The sequence below is a fragment of the Cavia porcellus genome, unplaced genomic scaffold (assembly GCF_034190915.1).
Source record: "Cavia porcellus strain 051 isolate PalLab524CR breed Dunkin Hartley unplaced genomic scaffold, mCavPor4.1 scaffold_16, whole genome shotgun sequence".
NCBI classification, from domain to species: domain Eukaryota; kingdom Metazoa; phylum Chordata; class Mammalia; order Rodentia; family Caviidae; genus Cavia; species Cavia porcellus.
The window spans coordinates 3,847,191-3,863,175 of NW_026947499.1; the positions used below are offsets into that span (position 1 = coordinate 3,847,191).

A 15,985-nucleotide genomic window follows, 5' to 3' on the forward strand; every position below is an offset into this window, starting at 1 on the left:
GATTGATTTCTTGATGGCAGCTATTCTCTCCAGAGTGAAATAAAATCTCAATGTTGTTTTAATTTGCATTTCTTGAATGACTAGTGATGGTGAACATTTCTTCATATATTTATTAGCTATTTGTATATCTTCATCTGAGAAGTGTGTGTTCATCTCAGATGCCTATTTTTGGAGGTCTTTGAATTTGGGGGTTTTGATGTGTGATTAGAACAATTACTTCTAAGATAACATGTAATTTATCAACTAGTGATTTCTTACTGTTTTACTTTGAATTTCTGTATTATTTCTACCCTTTTTTGTTTTGCTTTTTTTCTGTAAATTGAAAAAAAAAAAAAAAAAAAAAAAAGAATCCAAGTGAGAAGAGTGAAACCTTATAGAGGACACTACCCTCCCCCTCCAAATTTCTAACAACAATTTCTCCTCCTCTTTGCTGTCTTGAAGCCACTCAAAAGCGCACACCCAGCCTGCTGTGTGGGTTTGGCCGGCTGCTCTGCTCCACCACCCAAATCAGATCCCCTCAGTGAGACGCTTCTGAGGCCCAGACCGACAGCTGCGAGCGTGGAAACGCTGAGGTGACAGCGTGCTCCTCAGTCACACTGTAGTTTAAACATCATTGATCATAAAAACACATGAGAGCCCCTCCATCACGGATCTGTGGGTGAGCCGGTGCCGTGGTACTCTCCAGCCACTCCTCCAAACCGGGTTGGGCCTTTATTCAGTTCTATACTCCTGGCTGATGCCTGCCACAGCGTCAGCCTTCACTTAAATGCCCACTGACGTGGCAGAGGGGGTGGGCAGCGGGTCTGTTCTTGGAAGGCACACTGATGCTAAAGTGAAGCTCAGAGGGCGGCGGCTGCAGGAAGGGTCCCTGGGCCCGCGACGAGAGGAAGAGCAGCGTGCTCCACCTGGCGGGCCTGGCCTGGGTGTGCAGGGGCAGCTGCGGGCAGCGCCTGCCCTAGGACAGCTGTGATGGCAGCGGTGCCCTCCCTCGTGTGTACAGATGTGCCCAGTGGAGACTGGCGGGAACAGACGAGAAACACGACACGGGGATGGGGAGATGCTGAAGACCTGTTCTTCCCCTCAGCCTCCAAGTCTAGGGGGCCAGGTTCAAAGAGAGCGGGATAAGGGACTGAGGTGGGGGACAGAGTCTCCCCGCAGAAACTGCAGAGCACACGCTGTGTCTGTTATCGCCTTCACTGGTTCAGATTCCGGCAGAGGAGCTAACAACAGAGCAAAAGGCCACTGAGCTCTACAGGTGAAGAGGAGAACAGGAAGTGCTCTGTGCCCTTTGACCCCGGAAGTGGAAACAGAAATGTCAGACCGGGTGACTGAGGTTTTGCGCGGGAGATGCAGCCATCCATCCGGTGGAAGAACATCCAGTTAGGACTCTGTCTGTCCGTCAGACCCTGCTCTCAGAGGCTCCGGAAATATGGTCCCCATACCCTGCACCTCTTCACAGTGCTGATACCGTGTGTGTGGCCCTGCTGCCATGCATGGTCCTGGTTCAAGGGCAGGACCCCCATGATTTTATTCAGCTGTGGTTCCTGGGATCAGGATTCCGTTTGCTGGAGCGTGTGTGGGCTGCACTGGGCCCCTGAGTTCTGTGTTGGATGGGAACAGCTTCCAGGGTCCCCAGAAGAAACCAGGTGCTGGTGCCAGAGAAAGGTGCCCAAGCAAGTGGACGCCTCTCACCTTTCCCACCCTGGACTCCAGCACCTCTGGAGATGGGAGATGTCTTTAACTTCATTCCCAGGAGACCTGTTTCACCTTGGATTGTGAACATTTCTAAAGGATAAAAATGGTGGCTGCAATGTTTAGGGAAAAATTCAGCGTACAGTGGGTCTCAAGGGAAGAGACAGAGAGAGGGTGAGGAGAGTCAGGGAGGAAGGAGAGATGGAGAAGCTTCCTTTAATCACTTGCCCCAGTCTAATGAGACGCAACCCACATCCCCAGAAGTTACTAATTCCACAGGCTTCGTCTCCTGCTGCGGGTTGTGGTAAGTGTTATTTTTCTGGGGTGAGTTTTCCTTGACATAGAATCAGTTCACTTTGCTGCACTGTCCTCACTACAGTGAGCTGTGAGGCCAGCTCACCTCTCCCCGGAAATCTCTCCTTTTCCCCCTTTCTGTTTGTGTTTGCAGTGACACACGTGGTCTGGCTGCAGGCACCTCCTGTGTGGTGCCACTAGCACCCCCTTTTGCTGTTTGAGGGCGTGGCTGGTGGTGTGACTGCCTGTGTCCCGATGTGTAAGGTTCATCCTCTTCTTCCTGTGCATTTGCCCGTCTTTGAACATCACTGGAAGTCTGGTTGACAGCAACACATCCTGACAATGAAGGTGTCAAAGTACAAGGGAGAGATTTTCAGGAGTGTTTCCCAGAACTCAGGTCCCTCCACAGCCATGTGGCTGGAAATTCTAGGCTCTGCCTCCATAGCTGGGTGCATTCGGGCACCATGACCCATGATGATGCACAAATATGGCCTAGAAGCCATGGCAGCATGAGAGGAAGCATGGCCATGCTTGGCAGCAGCCCTCCTGATTCATGACCCCATTTCTGAAAAGCAAACTCAGCCATTTCTTTTGCCTTTGTTCCTTAGTTTTGATTAAAAACTGAGGGAGAAGATGGCCTTCAGTGGCAGAACAGGCTGATAAATGGAGATTTGCTCTCCTGGTGAAATACTACTCAGCCACAGAAAATAGCAGGCCTTCTGCACACAACCACTTGGGAGACTCCAAGAATGTGCCAACCTCAAAACCTCACACACCGTGTGATCCCTTTATGTTGAGTTTGAATATTCATGGCTTCAGAGGTGATGGCAGGGCATTTGACACCAGAGTAGGGCCTGGGGCGAGGGGCTGTGACCACCTGGTGTTAGGGGAGGGTTGGTCCAGAGGATTTCCCTTCTGATGACTGGTGATGGACAGAGTCCTGTGGCCTCCCTCTTGGGTGGCAGGAAGCCAGCATGTAGCTCCCCTCGAGGGACACAGCGTGTCTGTGCAATGACCCTGGTACTGGCTCAACTGCACACTTCAAGACCTTGGCATCGGGAAGCAGAGGAGCGGCCAGCGACCCAGCCTCCTGCACTGGGAAGGTGGGGCTCTGTCTCTTGTAGGTGGCTTTTCTGGGAAAGCCAGGCTGTGTATTGTGAGGGAGCTCCAGTCCTGTGAAGAAGCCCCGCCAAGTGTCCAGGGATAGACAGGGCCCCGAAGATGTGCAAGCTGTGAGCTTCCCAGTGGCTTGAACTCCCACCCCGCACCACCCTGGAGGGCAGACAAGGTGCACTGGCCGAGCCCTCATGAACTGCAGACCAGAGAGCAGAGCAGAGTCAGCGCTGGAGCCAGGAATCTCTGGACAGGCTTGTCACACAGCAGGAAATAACTGGGATGAGATTCCTTCCGAGTTCTCCATGCTGCAGGAAGAGGAAATTTCTGGATAGCAGGCTGATGCCCAGCATACAGCTCCTGCAGGGGGTCAGAATCTGTGGTTTGGACTCTCCCTCACCTGTCAGTTGTAGGATCTCACCTTGGGACTCTGGGCAGGGATCTGAGACACCAGAACCAGGAGCTGTCCCAGAAGACTCCTGCAAGCTTCTAGGGGGTGATACTTATTCAGTGTTCAGGGCACCAGGGCTGTGTAACCTTCAGGTAGTCCTGACGAAACACTGTTTTCTCTAAGGTTTCTTGACTTTCACATAAACTGCTTCACCAGGGAGCCCCATGCATATGGAAGAAGAGACACCTTGGGAAGGCTGGATGTGTGGTATTGTCATGCAGAACAGGCAGGGCAATCTCCTGCCCCAGACCAGCAGTTGCCTCTCTAAGGGGGCAGCCAGGTCCTGCCTTCGAGGTTCTCCTGTCCTAGGGGAGGAGACGGCACTGAAGGGGCACAAGCACACCAGCTGGTGTCAGCTTTGGGGTGAAACACCAAGAAAACATCAGAACAGTGCAGACAATGTGTCAGCTCCAGTGGAGCTCCTTGAGGCCCTGGCTCCATACTCGGTGATGAAGGAGAGTGGAGAGGGCCACCTGTTGAAAGCAACTAGGTTTTCTGAGTCTGGGCCAGCTGGAGATGTGGAAGGCAGACTGTTCATCAGCCTAGGGCTGGCCCCAAGCCACTGTCCCAGAGTAAGGCCTGGCCCACTGGGGAGAGGGAGGGGCGTGACGAGGCGGGGATTCCAGCTGCAGCATAGTGTCATAGTGCTACAATATTTTGCTGCATCCGACTTAGTACGCAGCCCATGGTTTACAGATTGTCTTGCTGGCAGCTGAGCCAGGTTGGCAGAGCCCAGTGGCTGCTGGCCCTGCCCCAACCATGTGAACTGGGGGGACAGGGGTCAATTATGCAGGGGAAATTGCTAACCCTGCAGCAAGCGATGTCTTCCTGTGACTGGATGAAAGGGCGGAGCCATCAGAGGAGACAGGTCCCCACCAAGGTTGGTCTTGTCTTAAAGCGCCCCACTGGGCTGTCTTCTCGCAGTGACAGATGAAAGCTGTTTATGACAGGAAGTCTGGCAGAGACCTGGGAAAGCCAATCAGAATGCTGGGCCTTAGTAGACTCAGCCCCAGATGCCATTGGATCAAGCCTTGGGGCAGGTGAAGGCTCCTCAGATCCCGCTGGTTTATAAACACGGGTCCTGTTGCTGGGCAGCAGCTATAGCGGGTACCTAAATGACAGGAGCCGGCCCTTGCCCTCCACCTCGCATGTCTCACATTTAAATATTGCCCCTTCCGACTCGGGTATGGAATGAAGTGTGGGCATGAGAGAGCTAGGACAGGTTCCACAAGAGCGGAGCAGGAACAGGGTGGCAGTTGGAGAAGTCATCAAAGGACAAGGGTCACAGCGGCGGGGTGGTCACTTCCTGCGAGGTCAGGGTTGTATGTTAGGGGCCGGTGTGGGGGACGGGAGCCCTGTCCTCAGCCAGGATACTGGGGCTAAGAACCTGCTCCCCAGCATGCACCCTCGGCTGTTGGGGTGAGTGTGAGCTCCAGCCCAGTTTGGGCAATGCCAAGCCACGGCCTCTTCCAGGTCCTCCAGGAGCAGGGGTTGGGGTCAAGCATTCTTGTCTGCTTCTCCCCCTCCCCACAGTGTCAGGCACTGGGTTTCTTACACTTGCCTGGAAAAGTAGAGTCCAGCCTAGCTGAATGGAGAAAAGGCCTAGCTGTGGCCCAGCAGAGGTGGGGTGGCTGAGCTCTGCTGGGAGGGAAACTGCAGAGCGCCCCCGTGGGGCTGTGAGCCAGCAGCCTTCCTGGGTGCATTGCTTGCATGGAATGACGGAGCCAGAGAGGCATTGGCTTCTTCTTTGCACCGTGTAAACCTCGCTGTCCTGCCTCTCAGCCGCTGTGCTGTCTTCCAGGTTGTCACCTCCGCTCTCTTCGACTACTCAAGGCCCAGGCACTCAGGTTTACCCTCCATCAAGTACAGGTAGGAGACAGGAGGCAGGGGACTGTGACACACAGAGGACGAGAGGTTATGAGAGGGACAGACGGAACCCCAGCAGAGCTGTCTTCTACATCCCCACTGACTGGACACTCTGGGGGCCTGCAGTTACACCAGGTTGTTAAGATGGCCCAGAGCAGCTGAGGCGGAAGACAGCACAGCTGGCCAGGATCCAGAGAGCTACAGGAAGTGGTTCAGGGGACTCTGGGCTGCTTGTCCTTGAGCTGTGCTTAGCACTGGAAGTGTGGCAGTTCTGGTCTCTGGCTGCCGAGCAGGATTCCTGGGGGCTCTCCCTCTCCCCCTCCCCCTCCTCTTCCTCTTACCGTCTTCTTCTCCTTCCCTGTTTTTTCCTGTTCTTTTTTCTCCTGCAGGTGAACTCCTCCCAGAGGGCCCTGGAACACACCTGGCTGTTTCTGAGGGAAGCTAAGACCTCACCACGGGGCAAGAGCACACCAGAAGATGTGGCCTTGGATATCAGGAGCTGCAGCTGGTCACAACCACTGTCCAGGTGACTGAAAAGGTGGTCCCTCCCTCATGTATCACACAGGAACCTCACTCTAGAGTCCATCTGTGACTTTAAATGAATGATTGGTGAAGGCATCTGTGAAGAGCCATGCAGGTTATTTTGTACTCACAAAAAGCACTGGTTCCCCAAGTGCAAGGCGGGAGGCGGGAGGCAGAGGCACCCAGTGCAAAACACCTGACCCTCACTGCAGCGTCGCCATGGACTGTTTCTGCGCGGGCACTTCTGCTAGCCTCAGAATTGTTTCTCTGCAGCCTTTACCTCTCTCCCACATGCCCACTGAGTCCTCTTGTTCTTGCACCCTGAGGATTTAGAAGTTGCTGCTTCAAGGAGAGGAGGAAAGTGAGGTGCAGCCCTGCCAGCGTGTGAGTTAGCAGGATTTCCACAAGGACGAGTGATAGTGATCTCCCAGTGAGACGGACTTCTCCTCTTCTGCAGAGTATGCTTTCTTTTCTCTGGTTAAGATTGTTCCTTGTGGATGTGAGGACCATTAAGTTCACCCTTGCAATGGGCGGTGCCCAGAAGCCACCAAAGATGTGGCCTAGATACGCTTGTCTGCTCTGGGGTATCAATTTCTCTCTCCTCTTCTGTGCTCTTTATGTGCACTCAGCACCATGGCCGAGGTTTTCCTTATGCACTATTTAGTGAGTAGCCGCCACTCTGCACAATTAGGAGCTTAATTTGAAGCATCTTTCCTGCCACTTCTTGGATGCTATTTTCAGAAATGGTCGGTTGTGAGCAGCAGAAATACCCTAGGGCCACACTAAGAAAAAGGAATCCTAAGGAATTAGGAGACGCTGATTCTTCAGAAGGCTGGGGCTGCGGTTTTCTGGAAAAGGAAATGGCTTGCTCCCTGGACCTGTGGTTGTCCTTGATGAATGCTTTCCTTGGGGCAGGCAGGGCAGCTGGCCATTGTATTTGTTTTTGTTTCAGTGCTCAGATTTCAGATTTCAGGGAGTATGCATGTAAAACAGTGCTTCAAAGACAGGGAGCACAAGTTGGGAGAATGGGAAGTGAAAAATGGGCAAAGCCACAACTTCTTGGAGATTTCCAATCCCCCCTCTCAGTGAGCTAACAGAACAGACAGTTAACAGGGATGTAGAGACCTGACCAACACTGTAGGCATCAAGAAACTCTTGTGATCATGGCTTAGGCAAAGATCACGTAGATGTGGTACCAAAGGCACAAACATGATAATCAACTGTTAATGATCTCCAGCTCATTAAAATTAAAATATTTGCTTTTCCAAAGACACTTGCTGGGAGAAAATTGGGAAACATGGTCTTAGAAAGGAGCTGCACCCAGAATATATAAAGTGGTCTCATAGATCAATAGTAAAGAAACAAATAGCCATTAAATCATGGGCACGGTGCTGGAAAAGACATTTCACCAAAGAATCCACGGAGGTGGAAATTAAACACAAGGGGGTTCTGCAGCAGGGTCATGAGGGTGGAGCACGGAACTCAGGGAAATTCTCCTGCTACCAAGCAGAAGGGCTAAGCCAAGCCAGCAACATAGAACAGGAACACCAAGTGCTGCTGGAGACACAAGACACCTCAGACACATGGGCAGGAGGCAGAGCCAGAACCATGCTGTAAAGGAGTTTGCAGTGCAGCTATATAAACAGCACTCCCATGAGAAATGCACGGGTGTGCCCAGGAAAGCCCTTCTGGGAGGATTATGCCCACTCCTTCCCTGGTCACCAATACCTCTCAGTGTCCTCCTACTGAGAAGACAAACTGCAGTGCATCCATGCTGCGGAATAGGGTTCAGATCAAAGAGGAGCAAAGGATGATGCAAAGTGACCATCAGAGCCACGTCACAAATGCACAGGCAGCCAACTGGAAGGCTGCAGCCTGCACAGGCCCATGTCCAGGGGACAGTGCAAATGACCAAAGTCCAGAGTCAAAGGCCACATCGGCACTGCTTGGGGTTCGGCAGAGGAAGCAGGTGGCCAAGGGGCATAGAGGAGATGTTGATACTTTCCATGTGTGATGTTTCCCCGACCTCGTGCCTCTGTCACCACTTAGAACCATACACTTGCAAAGGGTGAATTTCACTGCATGAAATCGGGCCATCAGAAGCCCAACTTTGGAACAAGGCAAGTTTCTATAAAAAATTCCATCCACCTGACATTGCATTTACTCCATTAATTCAGTAATATTCTTCGTCACACCAATTCACACATAGGAGAGTCCCTTTTATTAGCCTTGCTCTTCATGACAATAGGCATATGAGGTTTCCAAGATGCCTGGGGGTTTGCTTCCCCCTCTGCACGTGGAAGAGCTCCCCACCTCAGATCCCAGGGTGCCCAGCAGCCCCTCTCTTGTGAGAAGCACTGAGAGGGGTGAAAGAAGGGAGAAAGGGAAGAGGAAAAGCTCCAACGCCATGGGCTGGGTTGCTCCGGCTGGGAGGTAGCCCACCAGCCCAGGGAGAAGAGCCGAATAGGCACCCTCTCTAGAGGGTTGCAGCTGCTCACCCTGGGCACAAAAGTCAGCAGTGTGGAGTGCACAGCTCTGGGCTAAGGGAGGCGATGCCCCGCCTTGTATTGCAGTTAGGACTCTGATTATTTTTGCCAGATAAAAAGGTCACTTGTCTGAACATCCCCGTGGACCTAGGATAGTGTCTGATAAAATTCTACTTGTCTCCCAGCAAACTGGGAATGGAGTCTTAAAAAAAAAAAACAACAACAACAACAACAACAACAACAAAAACATCAACACATGAGAGCAGTGAGCAGTGAGTGTGACGGAACAGAGCATGATGTTTTGACACACACACGTGTGGAGGTTCAGTGTCCTCCTGCTGCAAACACTGAGAGCTGAGCATTTTCGTTTTGTTTCGCTTTGCTTTTTGGAAGCACCATGGGCACAAAACAGTCCCTGCCTGCAGGTGGTGCAGTTCGCAAACACCAGCTGGAAGGTTGGGGTGAAGGCGAAATCCACAGGCCAGAGCTCAACAGCTTACCTGAGAGGCTTTCAAGAAGCACAAATGTCCCTTAGAAGAGGGAACCAGGCAGGTGCTTCCACTTGAGGGTCAGGAGGGGATGGACCAGGAGAAGGTGCATGGGCATGTGTGTACATGTGTGTGCATTTGTGTGCATGTGTGTACATGCGTGTGCATTCATGTGCATGTGTGGCTATGTGTAGGAGTGTGATGGTTTATGCAGGGCACAGTGGCTAGCATGGTGGTGCAGGGCAGAGAGGTCAGGGCACAGCCGGCCTGAAGGACCTCTCCTCCCTAAAACCTGCACCTCTTCTTCTTCCTCCTCCTCCTCCGCAGCCCAGCCCCCCAACCCTCATTAGAAGCCACATCTCTGAAGCAATGAAAGCCAAAGGTTTGGTTGACTGCTTGAATTTAATTCACTGGATGGCCAAGCCTGGCCCGGAGTGAGGGGCGGCTGTACTGAGCCTTCACCCTCCTCTTCCCTGTGAACACACCTGCGTTTCAGACAAAACCACCAACATGCACAATGGACAGTGTAGTGGACAGGACATGGGTGTGAACAGTGTGAGTGTGTGACCAGACAAAATATGACCTTCCTGACCTGCCTTCCAAAGATCTCAGTCATTCCAGACGTGCAAACCATTTCAAGCAGAGCATAGACTGTGGTCTTGTATGTCATGGTCCCACCAGTGATGACCTCACTCTCAGTGCATCCAGGCTCCATACCCCTGCTTCGTGGCCTCACATGGCCCAGTTCATCAGCCCCTGACACGAGGAGACCTTACTTCTGCTATTTCAATCTTAAATCTTAGTAGAAGATACTCTCTTTTCAATGCTCTTTCCTATTTATGGAACCTCCCAGGAACAATTATGTATTTTCCACACCCTGGCAAATTGCAAAATGTCTAGATCCACAGTCAAAAATGAACATACAGTTGGTATTAAACAGAGGCCAGAGGCATCAATGATTCCAGAAACTGTCATTGATTCTTGCAAGGGAGAAGTCAGAGATGGTCTTACTCATATATTGTTAAGACACTACACGGTTGATCAAGGTTCAGAGCATGTTCCTTTTAGTAGATATCTCAGGGGCTGACGTTTTACCTGTGAAGGAATCAGAGCTGGAAAGGGATAGCTTTTTGCGTGATGAGAAATAAACGGCCAAAAATCATTTTGCAGGTGCGTTACAGACCCTTGGACACTCAGACCAGGGGATCAGCACTCACAGCGATCACAGGAGAAAAGCACACTTCGTCCAGATGGCTCTGAGCCTGGCTGGGTGGCCTTGGACAGGCAGGGGTCCTGTGCCCCATCACCTCCATCTCCCCACCTCCTCCTGCATGATCCAGTGGGTCCCAGACCCACTAAACTGCTGTCCCTGCCCTCGGTGTGGATATCTACTCTAAATCAAATGTGCACGAACACAATCTGAGCTTTCACTAAGGAAAGTCCACAGCTTGCTTTAAAAGGCACATTCGGCCTCCTCACCTGATTGTTACATCCCCTGAGGACGCTAGGACCCCAGCAAGAGCAGTCCCCAAAGCAGTTTCCTAGGCATTAGGTTTGGCATCAGAAGGAGGTATACGGGAAGGGATTTCCAAAAGTCACTTTATATGCACGGAAGAGGAGCCTTGGAAAATCGGATCAAGAGCAAGCAGAAGAGTTCCGTGCAAGCTCCAGGATGTTTGAGTTTGAAACACAACAGGAGTCCTCTGGGGGGGCACACAGCACCTCACCCTTGCCCAGTTGGAGCTGGGAAGCCATTCTCTCAAGGGAAGCAGACTTCCCCACAATCTCAGACGGTGCATAAATGACTTCTGAAAAGCAAGCCCTACTTTTTAACATCAATTGGCAACTTGTCTCTCCCGATGCATTTCCAGCCCAGCCTTGAGCTCTAGGCGGGAAGGAGATCGTGGTTTGCGTCTGGGTGGATCTGAGGTTACTCTGTGAACTCAGAGTTCTGGGCCGTGCCCAGCTGGCTCTGCTCTCTGAAGGCTCGGGACACATGGCGCACCTGTCCTTCAGTGGGACCAAGACTTCAGCCAGCGCGTGGTGGCAGCAGCAAGGTGACACTGCTTTCTCTGCTGCCTGACTGCGCCCCGGGACTTGGGCAGCTGCTGGGGGCCCAACCACGGAATCCTCCGGGAGGGTACCCAGGGCCAGTTGCTCTGGGGGCGGGGTGGCGACCACCCCTCCCTCCCCGCCCCCAGGCGCAGCATCAGTGCAGTCTTGGTGATGACAACAGGATCTTTGGGGGCTCTCTGGGCGCCCTAATTCAGCTCCTGCAATGCAACCCCCAAACCTAAGGCAGAGTCATCCTAGTGGTTTAGACAAGGTGACCAAGGGGAAAACCCTCCGGAAATACAGCTGAGGGAAGCCCTCTCTGGACACAAGACCCAAACTCGCCTCCCTCGCGTGCCCAAAAACACAGCGGCCCTCATTCTGGGCACCTGAGAGAGTCCTGATTTCCGGGCAACCAACCCTGGCACCCCTCCCCCCGACGCGCACAGCGGCGGGAAAGGGGTGCAGGATGGCACAATGCAGCTCCCAGCTTGAAGGTGTGTGTGTGGGGGGCGCCTGGCACTGAGGTCCCCACTGCAACCAGCGCCCAGCCATGCCCCCTCCTCGCCCAAGCAGCCCCCGTCGGGGTGCTCTGGGGTTGCTTATGAGGATCCGAACCTAAGTTCGCCAGAGCCAGGTGCCGGTCCTGCCTTCCCGGAAGGGGCTGACAGCCTCCTGGAGGCGGGCAGAATGGACACTGCCTCGCCACCGTCCCCCTCTCGCCTGGCCTTGCAGTCCTCAGGCACCAGATGCGGGAGCCGACCTCTAACTGAGTGTGGGGTCGTCTCTGTGCCTGGTTTTGGGGTGCCCCTTGCCCCTAGTTTTGGGGACCTATCCTCTGGGTTTAGGGTTGCTTCCGCGCCGGCTGTGGATCCCTCCCGTGCCCGGTTTTGGGGTCCCCTCCACGGCCGCGCCCCCTCTCACCTCTACCCAGCAGCGCGCCCAGCACTAGGCTCAGCGACCCGCACAGCAGCGCCAGCGTCTCGAGGGCCGCGCCCTTGGAGCGCATCCTGCTGCAGTCACGCCATCCGCGGCCGTCCGGGGCTGACCCGCCGGACCGCAGCTCCCGCAGCTACTCCACACAGGGCCCTGGCAGTGACCAGGCTGCTGTGTCTCTGCGTCCGCTCCCCGGTTGGTGCTGCCTGGATGCTCTGCTCCCGCTGCGCCCTGGACAACTCTTTCTCTGGCTCCGCCAAGGCCGCTGGCCCCGCCCACCGACAAACCCCGCCCACCGCTAGACCCCGCCCCGAAGGCCCGGTCTGTTGGCCCCGGCCCCGCCCCCGAGCCTAGAAAAGGGCGGAGTGCTGTTGGGCTGTCCCATGTCCTGAATTACCTGAAAACGTCTACCTTTGCTGGTCATTTTGACTTTGGGAAAAGCCCAAATTCGCATGGTGCTAGGTCTGCCTAGTAAGGAGGATGGAGACTGCGTCCTGATGTTTTCAGTTGGCAGAGTTTTGTGGAAGCATCTTGAATCTGTTTAGGAGCTGGAGGCAACCACAGAAAGAGGCTGACAGAGGGGGAAAGACGCTGATGGAGGGGCTTCCTGAGCTGCGTTGGAAAGTGACGCAGAGGTGCAGTGTGATCAAGGTGAGGGAAGGAGTTGGAGAAAGGCATGTGTCTGCAGCACGGTTGGTTGTAACTTTTCCTCCGGACATTCGCCTCATCTCTCGATCTCACCTTCTACACTCTCCCGGGGGCTGGGAGTTGGTTCAGCCACTGTGGAAAACCTCAGGGAAGACCTTCGAGGACAGAGAGTTGGAAGTACCGTGAGGTCCGCGTCCCAAGATTGAGTAGGCACCCAAAGGGCAGGAAACCGGCGTCTCAAAGGGACGTCTGAGCTCTGTGTTCACTGCAACGTTGATACCACAGCGAAGATGCAGAGTCGACCTTCGTGCTCACCAGTGGGTCGGCAGTGACAATGTGGAATACTGTCCAGCCTTTAAGAAGGACATCCTGCCGTTTGTCACAACGTGGATGAACTCAGAAGAAATCATCCTATGAAAAACTCGTCAGTTGCGGAGAAAAAAATTCTGATGATCTCATGTACAGGTGACACCCAAAAGACACAAACTCACAGAAGCAGAGTAACACAATGCCCAGGGGTCAGGCTGGAAGTGGGGCTGGGGATACACTGGTCGTGGGACACAAGGTTTCAGTTAGGAGGAAAGAGTCCAGGAGGGCCCTTATGCAACATGGTGACCACGGGTGATAAACGTGCAGTGGGTCCTTAAAAACTGCTGAGAGTCGATTTGAAATATTCTAACCTCCAGCACACAAGCATCCTGTGGGTAGTGGTTATGATAATTAGTTTATTCAGTCGTCCTATAATATCCACACATGTGAAAACACCATACCCTGCACTATACACATATTCAACTTTTGTTAACTTAAATACATTTTAAGAACAAGCAGAATGAGAAGTAAAAAATAAACATAGGGCAAAGAGTAATTACAGGGTGCTGTGTAAGCTTCAAACAAAGAGCATAACCAGGTTCCCAACCCTGTCACATCTAATCACCTCGAGTGTCAATAAAATAGACATCATTATAAACAATGTGTATGCACTTAATAGCAGAGGTCAAATTACATCAAGCAAAAATGAGTCAAAATTAAGGGGTGACACCAGTACCAAAAGAATTGTTCTAACGTAAGCATTCCTTCAATAGCAGCGGAAAAATACAATTGTCTATGCATCTATCATGTGACCTATTATCAATTTATCAGCTATCTCTATATCTATCATCTCTCTGCATGTGACCTAATCTGCTATCCATTTATTATCCAGCATTTATCCATGTATAGACCACCACCTACCCTCCATCCATATGTCTGTCATCTGTGTGACTATTATTTATCTCCTGATCAGCAGGTCCAGGTGATCTTGCCATTATCAATGGCCTTGGCCTGACTGGTGCATATAAAACTGCACACTTGTAGCACGCACGTGTTTTCAAGGGTACAAGGCATGTCCTCCACCACAGACCATTCTGTGAACAATAGGTCAAGTGAAAAAAAAAAATTTTAAAGGATTAAGATCATCTGAGAAACTGACCACAAATGGAAAAGATCAGAAGTCAGCAGCAGTAACATGCCTAGAGAAACCCAAATACTGGGAAGTTAATCAGCGTCCCTCGAACTCATGAGTGAAGAGAATCGTAGGGGAGATGGGGAATTATTTCCAGCTGAATGATAATGAAACCATAAGATAAGTAAATAAAACCATGAAACCCCCTGTGGATTGTGGCTAAGGAAAGGGTCAAGAATGAAATTTACAGTTTTAATATTTACAGTAGAATAGTGGAGCCCAAATTGCGTTTGAAAGCTCCACTTTAAACAGATGACAGGTGGCCTGGTGTGGCGGTGCATCCCCACAGTCTCAGCACTTGGAAGGCTGAGGCAGGAGAACTGTTGCCATCCCACACTGTCCCCAGGACTACTCCTTCCTGTGAGGAGAAACAGCCTCTCTTGCCACTTGGGAGAGGGAAAGACCCCAGGCCCTGGCCCCCTCCACAGAACCCAAGGAGGCCTGATGGTTCCCTTCTCTGCCTCACCCATCACCACCTTTGCAAACAAAGCCCATGGCCTAGGGACTCCAAAGCTTCTCAAGGTTGGGCCATAAGTTACACACCACAGAATTTACCCTCATGAAGTTCAGAGTGAGGTGCCTGTCAGTTTATCCTCAAAGACGCATACAACCATTGCTACTGTCCAACTGCAGAACTTCCTTCAGGTCCTCAAAGTGCACCCCATGCCCACCCAGGCCTGGCAGCTGGTCCTTGTTTCCATTTCCAAGATCGGCCCCTTTGGGCCCTCGGGAAGCAGTGCCCGATCTGGATCTGACCTGGGCACAGGGCACTGTGGGACTGAGTGGCTCGCTTAGCACTGTGCTCCAAGGCTCACCCAGGTTGCAGTGATGTGAGTGAGGTGTTCCTCATCACGGTGAGATGTGGCTCTGTCTCTGCTCACCATGGGACTGCTCTTCCCTGAGGTGCCTCACATGCTCACTCTCTGGCCAGAAAGGCCCCATAGCACTGGCCCAGTGCTGGGTTCCAAAGGCCTGTGGGGATCAGGGCTCTCTCTATAACCAAAGGGGACCAGGGGCCCTGCATTCCGGGTGCTTGGTCCACTGGAGCTGTCACAGGATGAGGAATCCTTTCTCCTGCTTTCCCAGGATCCCCAAAGCTGATCACACAAAGGTTGAACAGCAGGGGCAGGAAGTGTGTGGGCTCCACACCAGAGGTGGGTGAACAACACCCTCCAAAACTTCACACTATGGTAGCCATTCAAGGCTGTCTGCCTGTGGACACCCAGGGCCTCGGAACCATCAGTGCATTTAGGGTGGGGAGCCATCATGACACAAGGGCAGGGAGGGGACCCCTGCCAGGTCCCAGACCCCAGACTCCAGCTCGGGAACAGCCCTGTAGCGCATCTCTCCAAAGGCTCTGCCAGTGTCCCACACTCTGAGGATTAAAGGTAGCACCAGGCACCTGAGCTCCCTGGTTTCTGCCTTTCACCATGACCTGCAGGTGGATTACTGATTTGCTCAATTTGTAAGCCACACTGCAATTTGGAGCACATTCAATTTCCCAGGAAAACGAAAACCTGAATCCTTTTCATCGTAAATACATTGGAAGTGATTTTAAAGCGACTTCATTCAGACTGTTAGTCCTGTAAATCAAATATACTCTAGGCTGCAACACGATGGGAAACAGATCTGGATATGAAGTAATAGCCCTTAGGTCCTGCAAATAAATCATAGTATTACACAGCTAAAATATATTAGCAGCAGCAAACACGAACACATGGAGAAGAAACGTCACAGGTGGTCTGGTGAACGGCTTCTCACACCTCGTGAGTTTTACAGGTAAAGCAGGGCCTCCTCTGTAGGGCGAGCAGTGCTGGGACCAATGAACCACAGTGTGCAGTAAACGAAGGTAGAATGAGCTCTTGTTCTGTGCTTGCAGGCAAAGCAAATCAAGCAACAATAATAACAACAAACACCCCATACATCTGACTGATTT

General features: G+C 52.3%; 1 long non-coding RNA gene across 3 annotated transcripts in view; it reads right to left on the minus strand.

Annotated features, from left to right (window-relative positions):
• LOC111756639 (uncharacterized) overlaps positions 1–12,160 on the minus strand; it is a 61,982-nt gene extending 49,822 nt beyond the window's left edge. For all 3 annotated transcript variants that reach the window (XR_002791066.2, XR_010039556.1, XR_010039555.1), the window contains exon 1: positions 11,889–12,160. This is a non-coding gene — a long non-coding RNA (uncharacterized LOC111756639). The remainder of the gene's footprint in view (positions 1–11,888) is intronic.
• Between the last annotated feature and the right edge of the window lie 3,825 nt (positions 12,161–15,985).